Source organism: Vulpes vulpes, chromosome 15, assembly GCF_048418805.1.
Source record: "Vulpes vulpes isolate BD-2025 chromosome 15, VulVul3, whole genome shotgun sequence".
NCBI classification, from domain to species: Eukaryota; Metazoa; Chordata; class Mammalia; order Carnivora; family Canidae; genus Vulpes; species Vulpes vulpes.
In genome coordinates, this window is record NC_132794.1 from 59,282,541 (window position 1) to 59,297,949 (window position 15,409).

Below are 15,409 nucleotides of genomic sequence, written 5' to 3' on the forward strand. Positions count from 1 at the left end.
AACCTATTGGCTTGATTAGGCTCAGGTTCAATCATCTTTGGTAGGATTATTTCATAAGTGGTTGCATATACCTTTCCATAAGAAGACACATGATATCTGATTGTGTCTCTTCTGTGATGTTAACAATTGATGGTCAATACTACCAAATTTTTATACCATATCCCCATTCATTTTGATTATCTAAAGTTCTTTTATAGTGCATTTTTCAGGGTAAGATCACAAGAATAATATCTGGAGTTTTTATATGTTGAAAGCTTTATATATGTTTATAATGTTTTATATGTTTTTATATGTTTGTACTTCAAAATACAGGATTATATTATTTTCAGGTGTATAATATAGTGATTCATCAGTTCTATACATTACTCAGTGATCATCACAATAAACATACTTTGACTTGCCTTCACCTGTTTCATTCATTCCCCCCACCCACCTCCGTTCATAACCAGTTTGTTTTCTGTACCTAAGAGTCTGTTTTTTGTTTTTGTTTTTTTTCTTTGTTCATTTGTTTCTTAAATTCAACATATGAATGAAATCATAAGGTATTTGTCTTTCTTGAATTATTTTGCTTATAGTATTATACCTTCTGGATCCATTTACGTTGTTGCAAATGCAAGATTTCATCCTTTTTATAGTTCAATAATATTCTATTCTATACACATACACACACACACACACACACACACACACACAACACTTCTATCAGTAGACACCTGGGTTGCTTCCATAATTCGGCTATTATAAATAATGCTATAATACACATAGGGGTGCATATATCTTTTTGAAAGAATATTTTCATATTCTTTACATAAATACTTAATTGTGGAATTACTGGACCATATGATAATTATATTCTTAATTTTCTGTGGAATCTCCATCCCGTTTTCCACAGTGGCTGCATCAACTTTCATTCCCACCAACAGTCACGAGAGTTCCTTTTTCTTCATATCCTCACCAACACTTGTTTTTTCCTGTGTGTTTGATTTTAGCCATTCTGACAACCTTGCTGCCATTCTCATTGTGATTTTGATTGGCATTTCCCTAATGATTAAGGCTCATGAGCCCTTTTCATGAACCTATTGGCCATCTGTATGTCTTTTTTGAAGAAATGTCTATTCATGCCTTCTGTTCATTTTTAATTGGATTATTTGTTTTTTGTATATGTTGAGTTGTGTAAATTCTTTATATAGTTTGAATATTAACCCCTTATTTTCTCCCATTGGTAAGTTGCTTTGTGCTGAAGGTTTTGTTTTGTTTGTTTCTTTGCTGTGCAAAAGCTTTTTATTTTGGAGTAGTCCCAATAGTTTAAATTTACTTTTGTTTCCCTTGCCCAACGAGACATATCTAAAAAAAAAATATGCTTCTATGGCTAATGTCAAAAAGATTATGATCCATGTTTTCTTCTTGGGATTTTATGATTTCAGGTCCATATTTATATCTTTAATCAATTGTTATTTTATTTTCTGTATGGTGTAAGGAAGTGGTTCTGTTTCATTCTTTTGCATGTAGCTGTTCCATTTTCCCAACATCATTTGTTGAAGAGACTGTCTTTTTTCCAATTGTGTAGACAAATTTCCAAAAATTTGTCTCCTTTTTCATAGATTAACTGACAATTTAAATGTGGGTGTAATTCTGGGCTCTCTATTCTATTCTATTGATGTATGTGTCTATTTTTGTGCCAGTACCCCACTGTTTTGATTACCACAGATTTGTGGAATATTTTGAAATCTGGAATTATGATACCTCCAATTTTGTCTTTTTCATGATGCTTTGGCTCTTCAGGGACTTATGTGGTGCCATACAAATTTTAGAATTATTTGTTCTAGTTCTGTGAAAAATGCTTTTGGTATTTGTTTTGGGAGTGCACTAAATCTGTCAGTTGCTTTGGATAGTATGACATTTTAACAGTATTTTTTCTTCCAATTTGTGTGCATGGAATATTTCCATTTGTTTATGTTGTCTTCAATTTCTTTTATTAAGAACTTTGTATTCATTATCCTTAAAAATGTTTTTATATGAATATCAAAATCATGGCTTTTATTTTCATTCCTTAAGTATTGTAAATTTGTTAGTCCATTACTTTCTGACATAAATGTGTCAGAAATTCTAAAAACAATCTTTTTTTTTTCCTTATAAGTAACATGGTCATTTTGTCTGGATGTGCAAATTATTTGCTACGATATCTGCTGGTATTGATTTTTATGGATTAATTTTTCCAGGTATGCAATATGCCCTCTCAAAACCACATATTTCAATTTTTTGTTGCTTTAAATTTTAAGAAATTTTCCTTCATTTAAATTTTTACTCTTTTTTTTTCTTCAGGTACTCCTATTACATGTATATTATATTTTCTTTGCCTAGCTTTTAGTTTTAATTTATCTTGCATTATCTTTACTATGTTATACCTTTTTTACTTAGAAAAAAATAAAAATTGCATTTCATTTAAAGTAATATCAATCGTGTTTATGCACTTCATGTTGTTTCATTTCTGAAATAATTTTGCTTTATGTTGTGCCCAAGATCGCGAATCCAAGAAACCGCCAAGGAGCCGACACCGATGCAATCACACGAGGGTTTATTTACAAGCTCGAGCCTGGGCCCAAGTATACCAACGCAGCGGAGCAGGGACTTGGACCCCGAGACTAAGAGGCTTAGCAACTTTATAGGGGCCAGTGGCCAATGGGATACGCAGAAAGTTGCACAGTCATGCTGGTCCGCTGAGCAGGATTTCCGGTTAGGGTGTGTCCTGGTCTTTGACTAGGGCGGGGCAGTGCCCTAAGAAATAAGCAGGTCAGCACAAGGCAGGTGCAGCCCAAAATAGAGTCAGTCCTGCTCTGTTTGTCCGGGGTAGGGGGTTTTGTTCAATTTCCTGGATCCCACACTTTATTTCTAACTTTTTCTGACTTTTAACCTTATTTATGGTTTTTCTAATTATAATTTATGCTACTCTTTCATATGTTCTATCATTATCTTAAAATTTTTTAACTTCTTTGAAATATTAGCTTACTGCTTTTTTATTTAGTGTATTTATTTATTTTTAGATTACTTTTAAAAATCTGTCTTGTGGGGTTGTTTTCATGTCATAGGTTTACTTTCTAGAGGGATGTTCTGCTTCATATACATATTTTTAAAAAATTTTGTTTTGTAACAACTTGGGGAATTGTATTCATTTTATTCTCACTGTTTTCACAAAATTAGTTTTCAAGAACATAGATTTTTGCAATCATTGTGAGTTGAAGTATGCAGTTGCTGTTCTCAAATAATTGACTGTTTCTGAGAAAGTGCCTTAAGTAAGTTCATTTTTGGGTTCTCCTCTTCTCAGGGCTTTTTTTTTTTTTTTTTTAAATTCATGAGAGAACATAGAGGCAGAGACATAGCCAGAGGTAGAAGCTGGCTCCCTGAAGGGAGCCCTATGCAGAACTCCATCCCATGACCCCTGGATTCATGCCCTGAGCCCAAAGCACTCAACTATTGAGCCACCCAGGTGCCCTTGTTCTCAGATCTTTTGTATGTTGCTTCCTTCTCTCTCTGCTCATACAATAGCTGATACTATGTGCATCTTATAGCTGTTAATATTTTGGGATGAATATATTTTGTCAACTGTTTTCTTTGCTGGCTGTTTGTAGGATTTTGGTTTTGCTCCCTAGTTACTCTGTTTTCGGTGCTATTCTCCTGAACTAATCTCGAAGGACAGCTCATCATAAAGATTAAGGTGGAGGTAGGAGGGGAAGGAGAAAAATAAATTATATTAAATTCTTTTACTTTGCCTTTCTTGAAGATAAATAATTATTTTTGGCACAAGTCGGTTTGTTGATATTGGTTTTGTGGTTTCATGTATATAGTAATATATGGGACAATATCAATTGTGAGGAGTTATTTAAAGAAAATCTATCAGAGATCAGATTCTATAAAGTATTTGTTCTTAGATAGGTAGCTTCATTTTTTTTCCCATAACCTCCATATCTCAAAATATTTTACATATTTAACTTGGAGAAACTTCTGAGGATGAATAAACATACCTGGATTTTTATTTGTGCGTGCATTCTGTGAACAATGGGGAATGTATCTAATGGTAAAATGGGATTGTTTTCATGGCTTTCGAAACTTGGCTTTGGATACTAAGAGGAAAAATATCCTTACACTCTGGGCTAGGGACGAATGTGACCAATTCACTTAATATCAGAAGGTTATTTAGAGAGGAGTTAAGAGATATTATACCATATTATAAAAGTTCATTTCTCTAGGCAGCCCCGGTGGGTTCTGATTATTCCTGTGAGAACTGGTTCCTCAACTAATTTTAAAATTTAGCTCGTTGTTGCCTTTAGTGAATTAGGCAGGGGCCCCTGATATTGAAAGGCTTCTATCAATCTAAGAGTAAGACTCCAGTAAGAACTGGAAACTTGGAAGATATCAGGATAAGGAAGAACCTAAGGAATACAGTGGGAACATGCAGAAATGCTCAGGACATTAAATGACAAAGGAAAGAAAGTTTCAGTATAATCACTGAAACTCTGTGGGAGAAGCTTTTGGTATCAAAGCCTGTTAACTAACAATAGCTTGTGAAAGCCATTGATATCAAGAAGAAGCACCAGAAACAATGTTGGGCTAAGGAAACATCTTAAGACCCAAAGTCTCATAAGGTCCCATATTTGAGTTTCTCTATAAGAAAAGCGGAGTCAGTCTTATTTTTGTATGTAATCTGGGATTGGAAGAAGATCTGAATTTCTTATCTTTTTGAGCTTTATAGTAAGAAGCAAAAACTGGTGGCCAATAAAGAACTCATAGATTTTTGTTTTGTTTTTTTTTGCATTTTGTTTTTACATGAAGATTATTTTAAGAATTGCAAGAATTTACACAAAGTTCCAGATTTCTGGTTTATTTTGAAAAACAAGCAACTTTATTGTTTGGTGCTCCTATCATTAGGCAGCTATCCCTTTTATATAGGTCTTGTACTTTGTGGTGTCCTATAGTCCCCATATGTTTGAATTTTATCACACTCAACTGACTCAAACCAATCAAACCAATGACATGAACTTCTTGACTGTTTTAAGTATTTGTGTTTGCAACCTGTGTCTTGAAGGAGAAAGAGAATATATATTCCAAATACTTGGATTGAGTTTGCCATCCAGAAGCTCTGGAGTTGTAGAGATCTCAGATTATTATAGTAGAAGATAGAGCCAAGGCAAAATGCAAGTTGATAAAGAGGAAGTGAAGAAGAGTCGGAGCAGAACAACTGATCATTGGAAACAAGCCTGAAAGAGATGACAGTAGGGAGAGAGAGCACCTGAGAAATCTGAGGCACCTTAGCGCAGCCCCTGTTTCTGCTTTTAAGGAGCTTAAGTTGGAGGCAGTTCCAGCTTTCTGTTCTTTACTTCGAGCAAGAACTTGATAAACTAATTTCTGAATGTTAATATGTAGTTTTACATAATATCCCCTTCACTTAGCAGTATTTTTGAAAAATTGCAAAAACCCATAACAAAATTTATCTTCACCATTTTGAAGTATATAGTTTGGTAATATTAAGTATATTCATATTGTTATACAACAGATATTAGAACTTTATCTCATGAAACCGAAACCCCATACCCATTGAATATCTTCTTACTTCCCTTCCTCCAGCCTCTGGCAATTACCATCCTAATATTTTACAATTTTTCAAAGTAATTTGGCTACTTTAGTTACCTCATATAAGTGGCATTTTACAGTATTTGTCTTTTTATGACTGGCTTACCTCACTTAACATAATGTCCTCTGGTTTATCCATTTCATAGTATGTGACAGGATTTCTTCACTTTTTAAGGTTGAATGGTATTCTATTGTATGTATATACTACATTTCCTTTATCTCTTTCCCTTGATGGGCTTTGGGGTTGCTTCTACCTCTTGGCTATTATGAAAAATACTGCAATGAACACGGGTTCACAAATATACTTTTGAGATCTTGCTTTCAATTATTTTGGATTTATATCGATTTATATCCAGAAGTGAGATTGCTGAGTTATATGGTAATTCTATTTTAATTTTTTTGAGAAAATTGCATAGTGGCTGCACCATTGTACATTCCTACCAATGGTGCAGAAGAGTTACAGTTTGTCCGTATCCCCATTAATGTTTGTTATTTTATTTCTTTTTGGCTAATGGCCATCCTAATGTAAGGTGATGTTTCATTGTGGCTTTAATTTGCATCTCTCTAATGATTAGTGACACTGAGTATATTTTTATATGTTTGCCATTTGTATGTGTTTCACATATTTGCCATTTTTATATGTTAGCCATGTTTTTTTAAAGATTTTATTTATTTATTCATGAGAGAGAGAGAGAGAGGCAGAGACACAGGCAGAGGGAGAAGTAGGCTCCATCAGGGAGCTCAACATGGGACTCAATCCTGGATCACCAGGATCGCGCCCTGGGCTGAAGGTGGCGCTAAACCACTGAGCCACCAGGGCTGCCCAATATGTTGGCCATTTTTATATCTTCTTAGAAAAGTGCCTTTTCAAGTACTTTGCCCAATTTAAATGGAGTTATTTGTTTTTCATTGCTGAGTTGTAGGAGTTCTATATATATTCTGAATATTAACCCTCTATCAGATAAAGACATAGACCAATGGAATAGAATAGAGAGGTCAGAAGCAAACTCACATATATGGTCAAATGACAAGTGACAAGTGCCAACAGTGCCAAGACACAGGAGAAACAACAGTCTCTTCAATAAATGGTGTTAGGAAAACTAGATAACACGTGTAAAAGAGTGAAACTGGACATTTACCATACAACATATACAAAAATTAACTAAAAATGGATTAAAGGTCTTAAACATGAAACCTAAAATTCTAAAATTCCTAGAAGAAAACATAGAAGGAAAACTTCAAGACTTTGGATTTGGCAATGCTTTCTTGAATATAACACCTAAAGCACAGGCAACAAAAACAAAAATAGACCATGAAACTACATCAGACTTAAAAACATCTGGACATCAAAATAAACAAAAGTGAAAGGCAACATACAGAATGGTAGAAAGTATTTGCAGGTAGCTGTATTTTTAATATTGGATGATCTATTAGTGAAGAAAGGGTCTCTACTAGCTGCTGGAATAATATAGGTGTTGTTAAGAGGATAATGTTTTAAGCAGACTACCTTTCTGGAATTCTTTTAAAATGCTTATTTTGTTTCAAGGTATATACTTGGGAACTGGCAAAAAGTTCATCTGCATGAAGAAAATTTTTATTATCTCTCTTTTAATTCTTATATGATACTATCAGATACTGCTTTTGTCTACCACTTCCAGAGGTGCCATCCATAAAAAAATGAACAATGATAATGATGATAACAGTAATGACTGATACTCAGTCAAGCCCTTTGTATTTTTCATGTACTTAATTTTTAAAACAAACACACGAATGGGTAGGTGGTCTTTATATCACCTCTTTTTATAGATATCCCATAAATCAAAATTACCAACTGTACCTAAGCGCTATGATGTCAGAATTACTCTAAAAAGACTAGGAGTTCATTGCTTTCATTTTCTCTTCCTCCAAGTGACATACTTGATTGATTTACAACATAGCCTTGGTTACTTACCAGTCTTTCCTCAGTAGAATAGCCAGAGTAACCAGAGAGTTGCTGAAGAAGCAATTAAAAAAGGGCAAAGCATGGAAAGTGAAGAGCTCTAAAGACCAACTTGATGTAGTTCACTGTTGACCTAAAGCCAACACTTCTGTTGATAGTTACCAGAGGGTCTTTCTTCTTGGCTACAAACCAGAAAGCATGGTTTTGTTTTTGCCTTTTCCCTTCTAGGCTCTGCAGAGGGTGTAGATGGGCTTTCTGGAGAAATACAACTAGGAAACAGCAGAATATGAAATGCCATGAAAAAGAAGAATATTATATCCAGTACTATTAAATAAAGTATTCTAAGTGAATCTTTTTTTGATACAAGAATCTTTGACTATTTCAAAGAAATATGTTGTTGAATTGCTTCATGGTTTGTATATATCCTAGACAGTTATTAATTTAGGTGGAAAAGATCATTAGTATGAATCATGGATCATTGGTTATAACCAGAAACTGGGAAATTAAAATCACTTTAATACCCAATATGGGTTTAAGACTGTTAGAACAAAGGACATATCTTCATGAATTTTGAATCTGCGCAGTTTCTGGTCAATAATTATACTCATCCAGTCATTGTGGATCTTCTATTGAGGTCATTTTCATTGCTCTTGGAATCATCAGCACATATTGAATAACTCCCAAAATACTGGCAAGTAATATTGTGATTCATAATTATACTCCTTAATTTTCATGAGAAGAAAAGAAATCATTGCTGTTCTTGGAAGGAAGGGGAATCTAAAAATCATTTGGTTATCACTGTGTACATAAATATTTTATCTGAGACATTTCTTCTAATGTTGGGCAAGATAAGTTCTATTTATATATGAACTTTATTATCAAGCATATAAAAGGTCTAGTGGGCATACAGTGTTTAGCAAGCAAATATAAACCATTAAAATCATTTTTGCTTTTGTCAAACTCGGTTGAAATATGCATATGAGAATCCAGAAAAGATACAAAAGGAAAAATGGAACATAATGATTGAACACATAGTACACATAAACACAGGAAACTGAGGCTCAGGGAGTTTACATAACTGGTATATGACCATATAGAGAAAAACCAGTAAAGCTATGAATCAAAGGTAGGGTCTTTGGCATTATTTGGTATTGATATTTCAAAAAAAATTCTTAGTAAAAATAAGAATTCCTCTGAAAAGTCAGCAGGATGAATGGGGGTCAGGTTAGTAATAGTAGGAAATAATGACAATAATACCTGGTAAGGAATTTGATAATTATTCATTATTACTAGATAATGGTTACTGAGTACCTAGTACATGTTCAAGAATATACTAAAATGCTTTACACAGACTTTGTCATTTGATTCACTAGCAAGAGGATAAATAAGAATTAGTTTATACTGTTTTACAGATGAAGTAACTATGGCTTAGAGCATTTACCAAAGATAGAGATTTCATGCTAGGACAAAGCTTGGAAACCAGGCATCTGCTTTCCGAGGCTAGGCTTTTCAGTCCTGTGTTGTATCTTTAAATCATAGTTCCCTGAATGAAGAAAAGTTGAAAGAATAAGGGAATGGAAATCATTTTGCTTGATACTATCCAAATGTTGTGTCTTTCTAGCAATTAGAACCCCTTTAAAAAAAACTCTTCATCTGATGATTTGCTTGAGTACAGTGCTGACATGAGTTTTACAGAAGCAAAGAAGAAAATAACAGAATGGAGGTTTATAGATGCTTTACAACAAACAGCATTCAGCATCGCCTGATGGTTACCCAAAGTCAACCCAAGTAGACATATTCTAAAAGAGCATCTGCTTAAGTAATTTACTCTTTATTAAAATTTTTAAAAGATTACAAATTTTGCCATTGATTATGATGTTTAACTAAATACCTGTCAGCTATGTGGTGGAACCAGTTTTAAAGTAAAAGTTGAATGCCTGATTTCTCATTTACTTTCCACCACTTATTAGTTCTGTATAGTCAAGTAAGTCATGCAGCCTTTTGGAGGCTCTGTTTCATCATTATAGTAGGGGGCAGTCACAAGACCATTATAATATCTTGCAGGTTTTTAAAGATAAATATCAAATGAGAAAAGATATTTAAAAACACTTTGTAAGAGGGTTAAACTTTAGACATTATTATTGTGTTACTGGCTTACCACTGTTGGAATATGTAGTTAGGTGGTTTGTTCTGGCACACATTTGTGAGACAGCTGGTGAGAACCAAGGGTGCCATTTGGACCAAGAAAAGAAACAAAGCTAATTGGCTACACAGGGACTCAACCCATGTCCTATCATTAGCTCTGTGTTCTACTAACTAAACACACTGTTACTCAACCTACCTTTTATGAGTCTGGCTTTCAGCTGGGCATTGGTGATATAAAGATGAATGAACTATGGTCTCTGTCCTCAAGGACATCACAGTCTAGCACAGAAAGGCTTAGGTAAATGAGTAAATTAATAGTTAACATACCTTATACTAAGCTAATACTACCATAGAGGTTTATCAAAGTGCTAAGAGCACAGAGAAGAGAATTATCAGTACTGGCTAGGAGAGTGTGACATTCTCCTCTTGTTCCTAAATTTGTTGAACCCAAAGCTTTTAAATCTTTTTTTTTTTTAAGTTTTATTTTAATTCTAGTTAGTTAACTTACAGCGTTATATTAATTTTACGTGTACAATATACTGATTCAACGATTCCATACATCACCCAATGCTCATCATGACAAGTGCACTTCTTAATCCCCATCAGCTATTTCACCCATCCTCTCATTCCCCTCCCCTCTGGTAATTATCATTTTGTTCTCTATCGTTAGGAGTCTTTTTCTTGGTTTGTCTCTCTTTTTTCTCTTTGCTCATTTGCTTGTTTCTTAAATTCCACGAGTGAAATGAAATGGTATTTCTCTTTCTCTAACTGATATTTTTTGCTTAGCATTATACTCTAGCTCCATCCATGTCATTGCACAGGGCAAGATTTCATTCTTTTTTATGGTTGAATAATATCCCTAAAAACAAATATATCTATATCTATCTATCTATCTATCTATATTTATTTATTTATTTATAACACAGCTTTATCTGTTCATTAATCACCAGAAGCTTGTGCTGCTTCCATATCCTGGCTATTGTAAATAATGCTGCTATCAACATAGGGGTGCATGTATCCCTTTGAATTAGTAAACCTTTTACATCTTAAGACACTTAAGTGTACTTAAATCCACAAGCTGTAGAATAATCCATATAATTTCTCATTTGGAAATTCTAACAGTATATTTCTTTTTTTTTTTTTTTTTACAGTGAACATTTATTATTAGCTGAATGTTTGTGCTTTAGGGTTTCTCGGGTGGTTTCATTCAGCATGTCAGCAGGGGCTGTCATCCTCTCAAAGCTTGAATGTGGGTAGAAAGTCAGCTTCTAAAATGTCTTTTTCACATGATTGTTGGAGGAAGTCTCAGTTCCTATCTAAGAGGAGGGGACCTTAGTTACTTGCTCTGTGGGCCAAAGAGAAAGCTGCAGTACCTTGTATGACCTAGTCTCCAAAGCTACACACTGTTACTTCCTTTCAAAGCTATGATTTTTACATGACTCATAATTTAATGGAAAACTTTAGAACAGAGCTTAGTGTATGCTTTACTATTATGAAATCAACATTTTGCAAATCCTTCCATATTCCATATGATAGTTTATTCCCAAATATTTGTTCCCCAATATATTATTCAGTTACACAAAGTTAGAAACAACAACTTGCTATCTTTGATGTAATCATGTTTTGTTTTTGATTATCTTGACAATAATTCATTTAAATGGATACTGGGAGCCAATGATTGTTCAGCTTTGTTTTTTGTTTGTTTGTTTGTTTGTTTTGTTTTTAATATGAGATCCAGTGATTGGTTGCCAATTCCCTAAAATAAAGAGCAAGGTTTTCTAGACAGTTAAAAATACAATTCAATACATGTAATGTTCAATAACTGCTTTTTCAAGAATTTTTATATTGCTTAAAGCCAAATGCATAGGCAGTAACAATTATACAAGAACATTCCTTTTGCTTGATCTTTTTGGTTTAGTTAGGCTTTACTACCAATAAAAAAAGACCAGTGACCCAGACATCTTGCTCTTCTCCCACCTGAACCAATGAGACGAATGATCTGGCCCACCTTATGTCTTGGGATATGGGAGCTAAATGTACCCTAGAGGTTTATTCCCCCTTGAAATTATGCTGAAAGATTTAAAGGAGAAATTGTCTTATTGTCTTAATCAATCTGTAAGTAAGTTTTGGGGCATGTACGTATCTCTAGTGGTATAAGTATATAAATGAAAATCACGCATTTTCTATCATGTGTTGTTTTACGTTACTAATTTAAGAATTAGAAAAGTTCTTTGGAAAAAGGGAATGTGTCTTATTGATAAGAATGTGTAGAAATCTAACCAATTGCTGTATTCATATGGCTGTGATCATATGTTATTCAGATCAGATACTTAGCAGGTGAAAACTACCCATCAAGAGCCATGGAAATTTTGTTAGGGATTTTGGTGTCCCTGCAGGTCAGTAAAGTCATAAAGCTCTGTCACTCTCTCCAGTAGTGACATATTTCATTAGCAGCTGGTGTCCCTCAGATACATGATTCCTGCCACTTTCATAGATGTAAATAGTTTCTATTTTGAAATATATACCCAGAATACTGATGATTATAGCTAAGCAGTGCATTTATCAGAACACACATGCTGACTTTGGAGTATTCATGAAACATTTCTTCTTAAAAAGTTTGATGATCACCACCTCTGTTATTTCCTCAATGAGAGTATTTGAATTAGACCAATACTCACACACTTCTTTTCGTCACAGTACATACACGTTCTGAGAATCACACAGTAATAGGATTGCTTTATTTGTATTTCCTTCTATAGGTTTTAACATTTAAACCACTGACATTATATCCTAATTTACTGAGGACTCTTCTATATTGCCCTGTTCTGGGTGCTGGCGGCTCTCAGCTGAGCATAGCTTCATTACTTTGTTCTGGGCATTGCACACTAAAAAAAGAACAAGCCTCTGTAAATAGGTGTTCTTCCCTCTGTGTATTGAAGGGCATTCTTCAAAACAGTGTACTGGCTAGCCTGAATTTTTTCTGTATAAAAAGTCAAGTTTTGCCCTATCATCTACTTTTAGGTTTGACAGTTTTCCTATGCTACTCTTGAGTGCTTACAGCCGGGGGCAGCAGAGGTTTGTCCTGCTTACCACTCTGGTGCTGTTGAAGGCAGGGATCGCACTGCCCCAGTGTGAACCCCTGATGCAGCTCATTAGACCTTGAGCAGCTGTTCAAGTCCATTAACAGTCACTTGAGCAGCAGGTTGAGGAAACTGTGCTGCTGGGAGCTCAAGGTGGGGCTGAGAGCTGGGAATGGGTGGGTGGGGTGTGCTCAGCTATTGGCACCTGGCACATATATTGTGTTAAATTGGGGGCAATTATTTTTAATCATAGAGGTGATTATTTATTGGTTGTCACATACAGTAGGTGGAATGTGTTTTGTCACAAGTTTTTGCCTAAAATGCTGTATCAGGCTTAGCTGTTCACTTTGCTGTCAGCTATTATATAGTGAATGTTTAGGTAAGGTAGAGTCAATTCTAAAGTTGGTCAAGGCACATTCATCCTTTCATGTACTGAAAAATGTCACACAAATCTATGCATATGTTTCTTCTACTGTTTGATCTCAACTAATAATAGTTGATTCTTCTTCAGTCCTGGAAACATCCGTCTATTTTCTAAAAGATGAGGGAAAGTAGGTAGAAGAAAGCCAACAGACCAGATGCAGCCTAAAATCTATAAATTATTCCAGGACTTGAGCTTCTTTAAGGCTCTATTTTAAGATCCAGTACTTTTTCTGTTTGTTTCAACAGGAGGGTTAGAGGATAGAAAATGCTTTATTGATAGAAAGTGGGAGCTGTTACTCCCTCCACCTCCTCGACTCAGCAAAACTAAAAAAGCAAGCCCATCCAACTCCTAGTCAGATCTTTAGAACATTAACATCAAATGGAAAGACGCTGTTTCTAAGTGAGAAGCAAAACCTTTCCATCACAGTAAGTTTGTCACCATTTCCTACTTTGATTTGTGGATGTGTCTTTAATTTTAAATTTATCTATTTATTTATTTATTTATTTATTTATTTATTTATTTATTTATTTATTTATTTATTTATTTATTTATTTAAGAATCACCTTCAAATGGCTTTCCACACGTTAAAAAGAAGAAAACCATCCGGGATGAGATACCAGCCTCTCTTCCCTCTCTATACGGGGTCCTGTTAGCTGCGTCTCAGTGGCTATTTGGGAATTATACTGTGTGCAGTTTACTTTTCATGATTCCAAGCACAGCCAACTACATGTAAACCAGTAATTATTAAATGATCCGTGTTATCAAAGAGGTTGCAAACAGGGCGGCTAGTAGAAGCCGTACAATGGTCTCCGAGGTCATCCCTCGGCGATAAAGAAAAAAAAAAAAAAGGCTGAGGAGCTCGGGCATCCAGGCGTTTCCGCCAGCGATGGAGCTGCGTCCCCCAGTTAGTTGTCAGTGCGGTGGTGACGCGGGCCACACCTGGCAGCGGCCACGGTGCATCTCCCGCGAGCAGGGGCGGTGGGGCCCAGCCGGGAGGCGCTGCTCGGTGCAGCAGGAGGGGCGGCCGCGCGAGGAGCCGAGGCGCCCGGGGCAGAGCGAGGCCGGGGATCGCCGCGTCCGTGCTGCATTCCCCGAAGCCGCCGCCGCCGCCGCCGCCGTGGCCCGCGCTCTGTGAAGTTCCCTGCGCGCACTCATCCGCGATGCTCCTCACCCTCAATTGGTGATGAACCCCGGCGCTCGTCAACGCACGGGAGACAACCCGCTTTGCTTTCTTAGAGACAGTGATGAGGAATGAGCTGCCGAAGGAATTTGGCAAGGAGGAGAGCGAGAGGCAGGTTCACGCCAAGCCGCTAAGTTGTAGGGTTGCTTTGGAGGCTGCTGCCTGGGGAGCACCGTAGAACTGAGAACAGACCCCGTTGCAGACCAAAGGCGTGCCTGGTTGCACTTGAGGCACATCCCTGGGATGCAGCCTCCTCTCCTGCTCGAACTATTTGTGGCTGAATAAAAGAAAGGAGACTGGAAACGGGATTCCAAGTGGTATTCCTGAAAGGAAAACCCATACTCTCCAAAAGGAGGGAAGAAACAGCCCAGCTGGTGTGTACATTTTTTTTTCTTTTTTTTTTTTTAAGGAGAATCCCTCAGGTATGTTCTCTTTTCCCTGTTCGCGCTGCCCCATCTGCATGTGATTTCGTGTCTGTATTTTCTTGCTTCTTTTTGTTTGCACTTTGAATCACAACCATGGGGGTTCTCCCAGTGTAGTAGATGGCATTTGTAAATGCTCAGCTCTTGGATGTTTATAACGTGGGTGGCTCTGTGTAGGATCATGGACTTCTCAATCACTGCTTTATTTTAAATGCAGAATGATAAATGATTGCTTAGTTTCCACTCAACTTTCAGGGGAATATCGGCTTAGGGACAAACAAGGCTGGGATAAAAGGCTGGGATATTTCCTAATCCCTTGGGCTTTCCGGGGCAAAATTAGAGCCAAAACAGAAAAGTTGAGGGCTTCTAAGAAGGGGTTAAACGCCAAAATGCCATAGACTAGCACTATGCCATTCAAGTATTTTTCCAGCTCAGCATCAGTCTGGAGCAAATTGAGGTTTACTAGTGGTTCTGCATCTCGAGCTCTTGATCAGTCCTTCAAGATGAAGATCCTGCAGATTTGCTTTCAAGAGATGAATTGCTTCAATTGTGTACTTGGTTCTGTTTTACAGTGGTTCTACGGTGCTGAAGGAG

The 15,409-nt window shown here is 36.2% G+C and overlaps 1 protein-coding gene across 1 annotated transcript in view; it reads left to right on the forward strand.

The window, feature by feature from the left end:
* Nucleotides 1-14,200: 14,200 nt before the first annotated feature.
* The window catches only part of UNC13C (unc-13 homolog C), a 589,248-nt gene continuing 588,039 nt past the window's right edge, over nt 14,201-15,409 (forward strand). The window contains exon 1 of the mRNA XM_072738579.1: nt 14,201-14,815. The gene's annotated coding sequence lies outside the window, so the exon portion shown is untranslated. The remainder of the gene's footprint in view (nt 14,816-15,409) is intronic.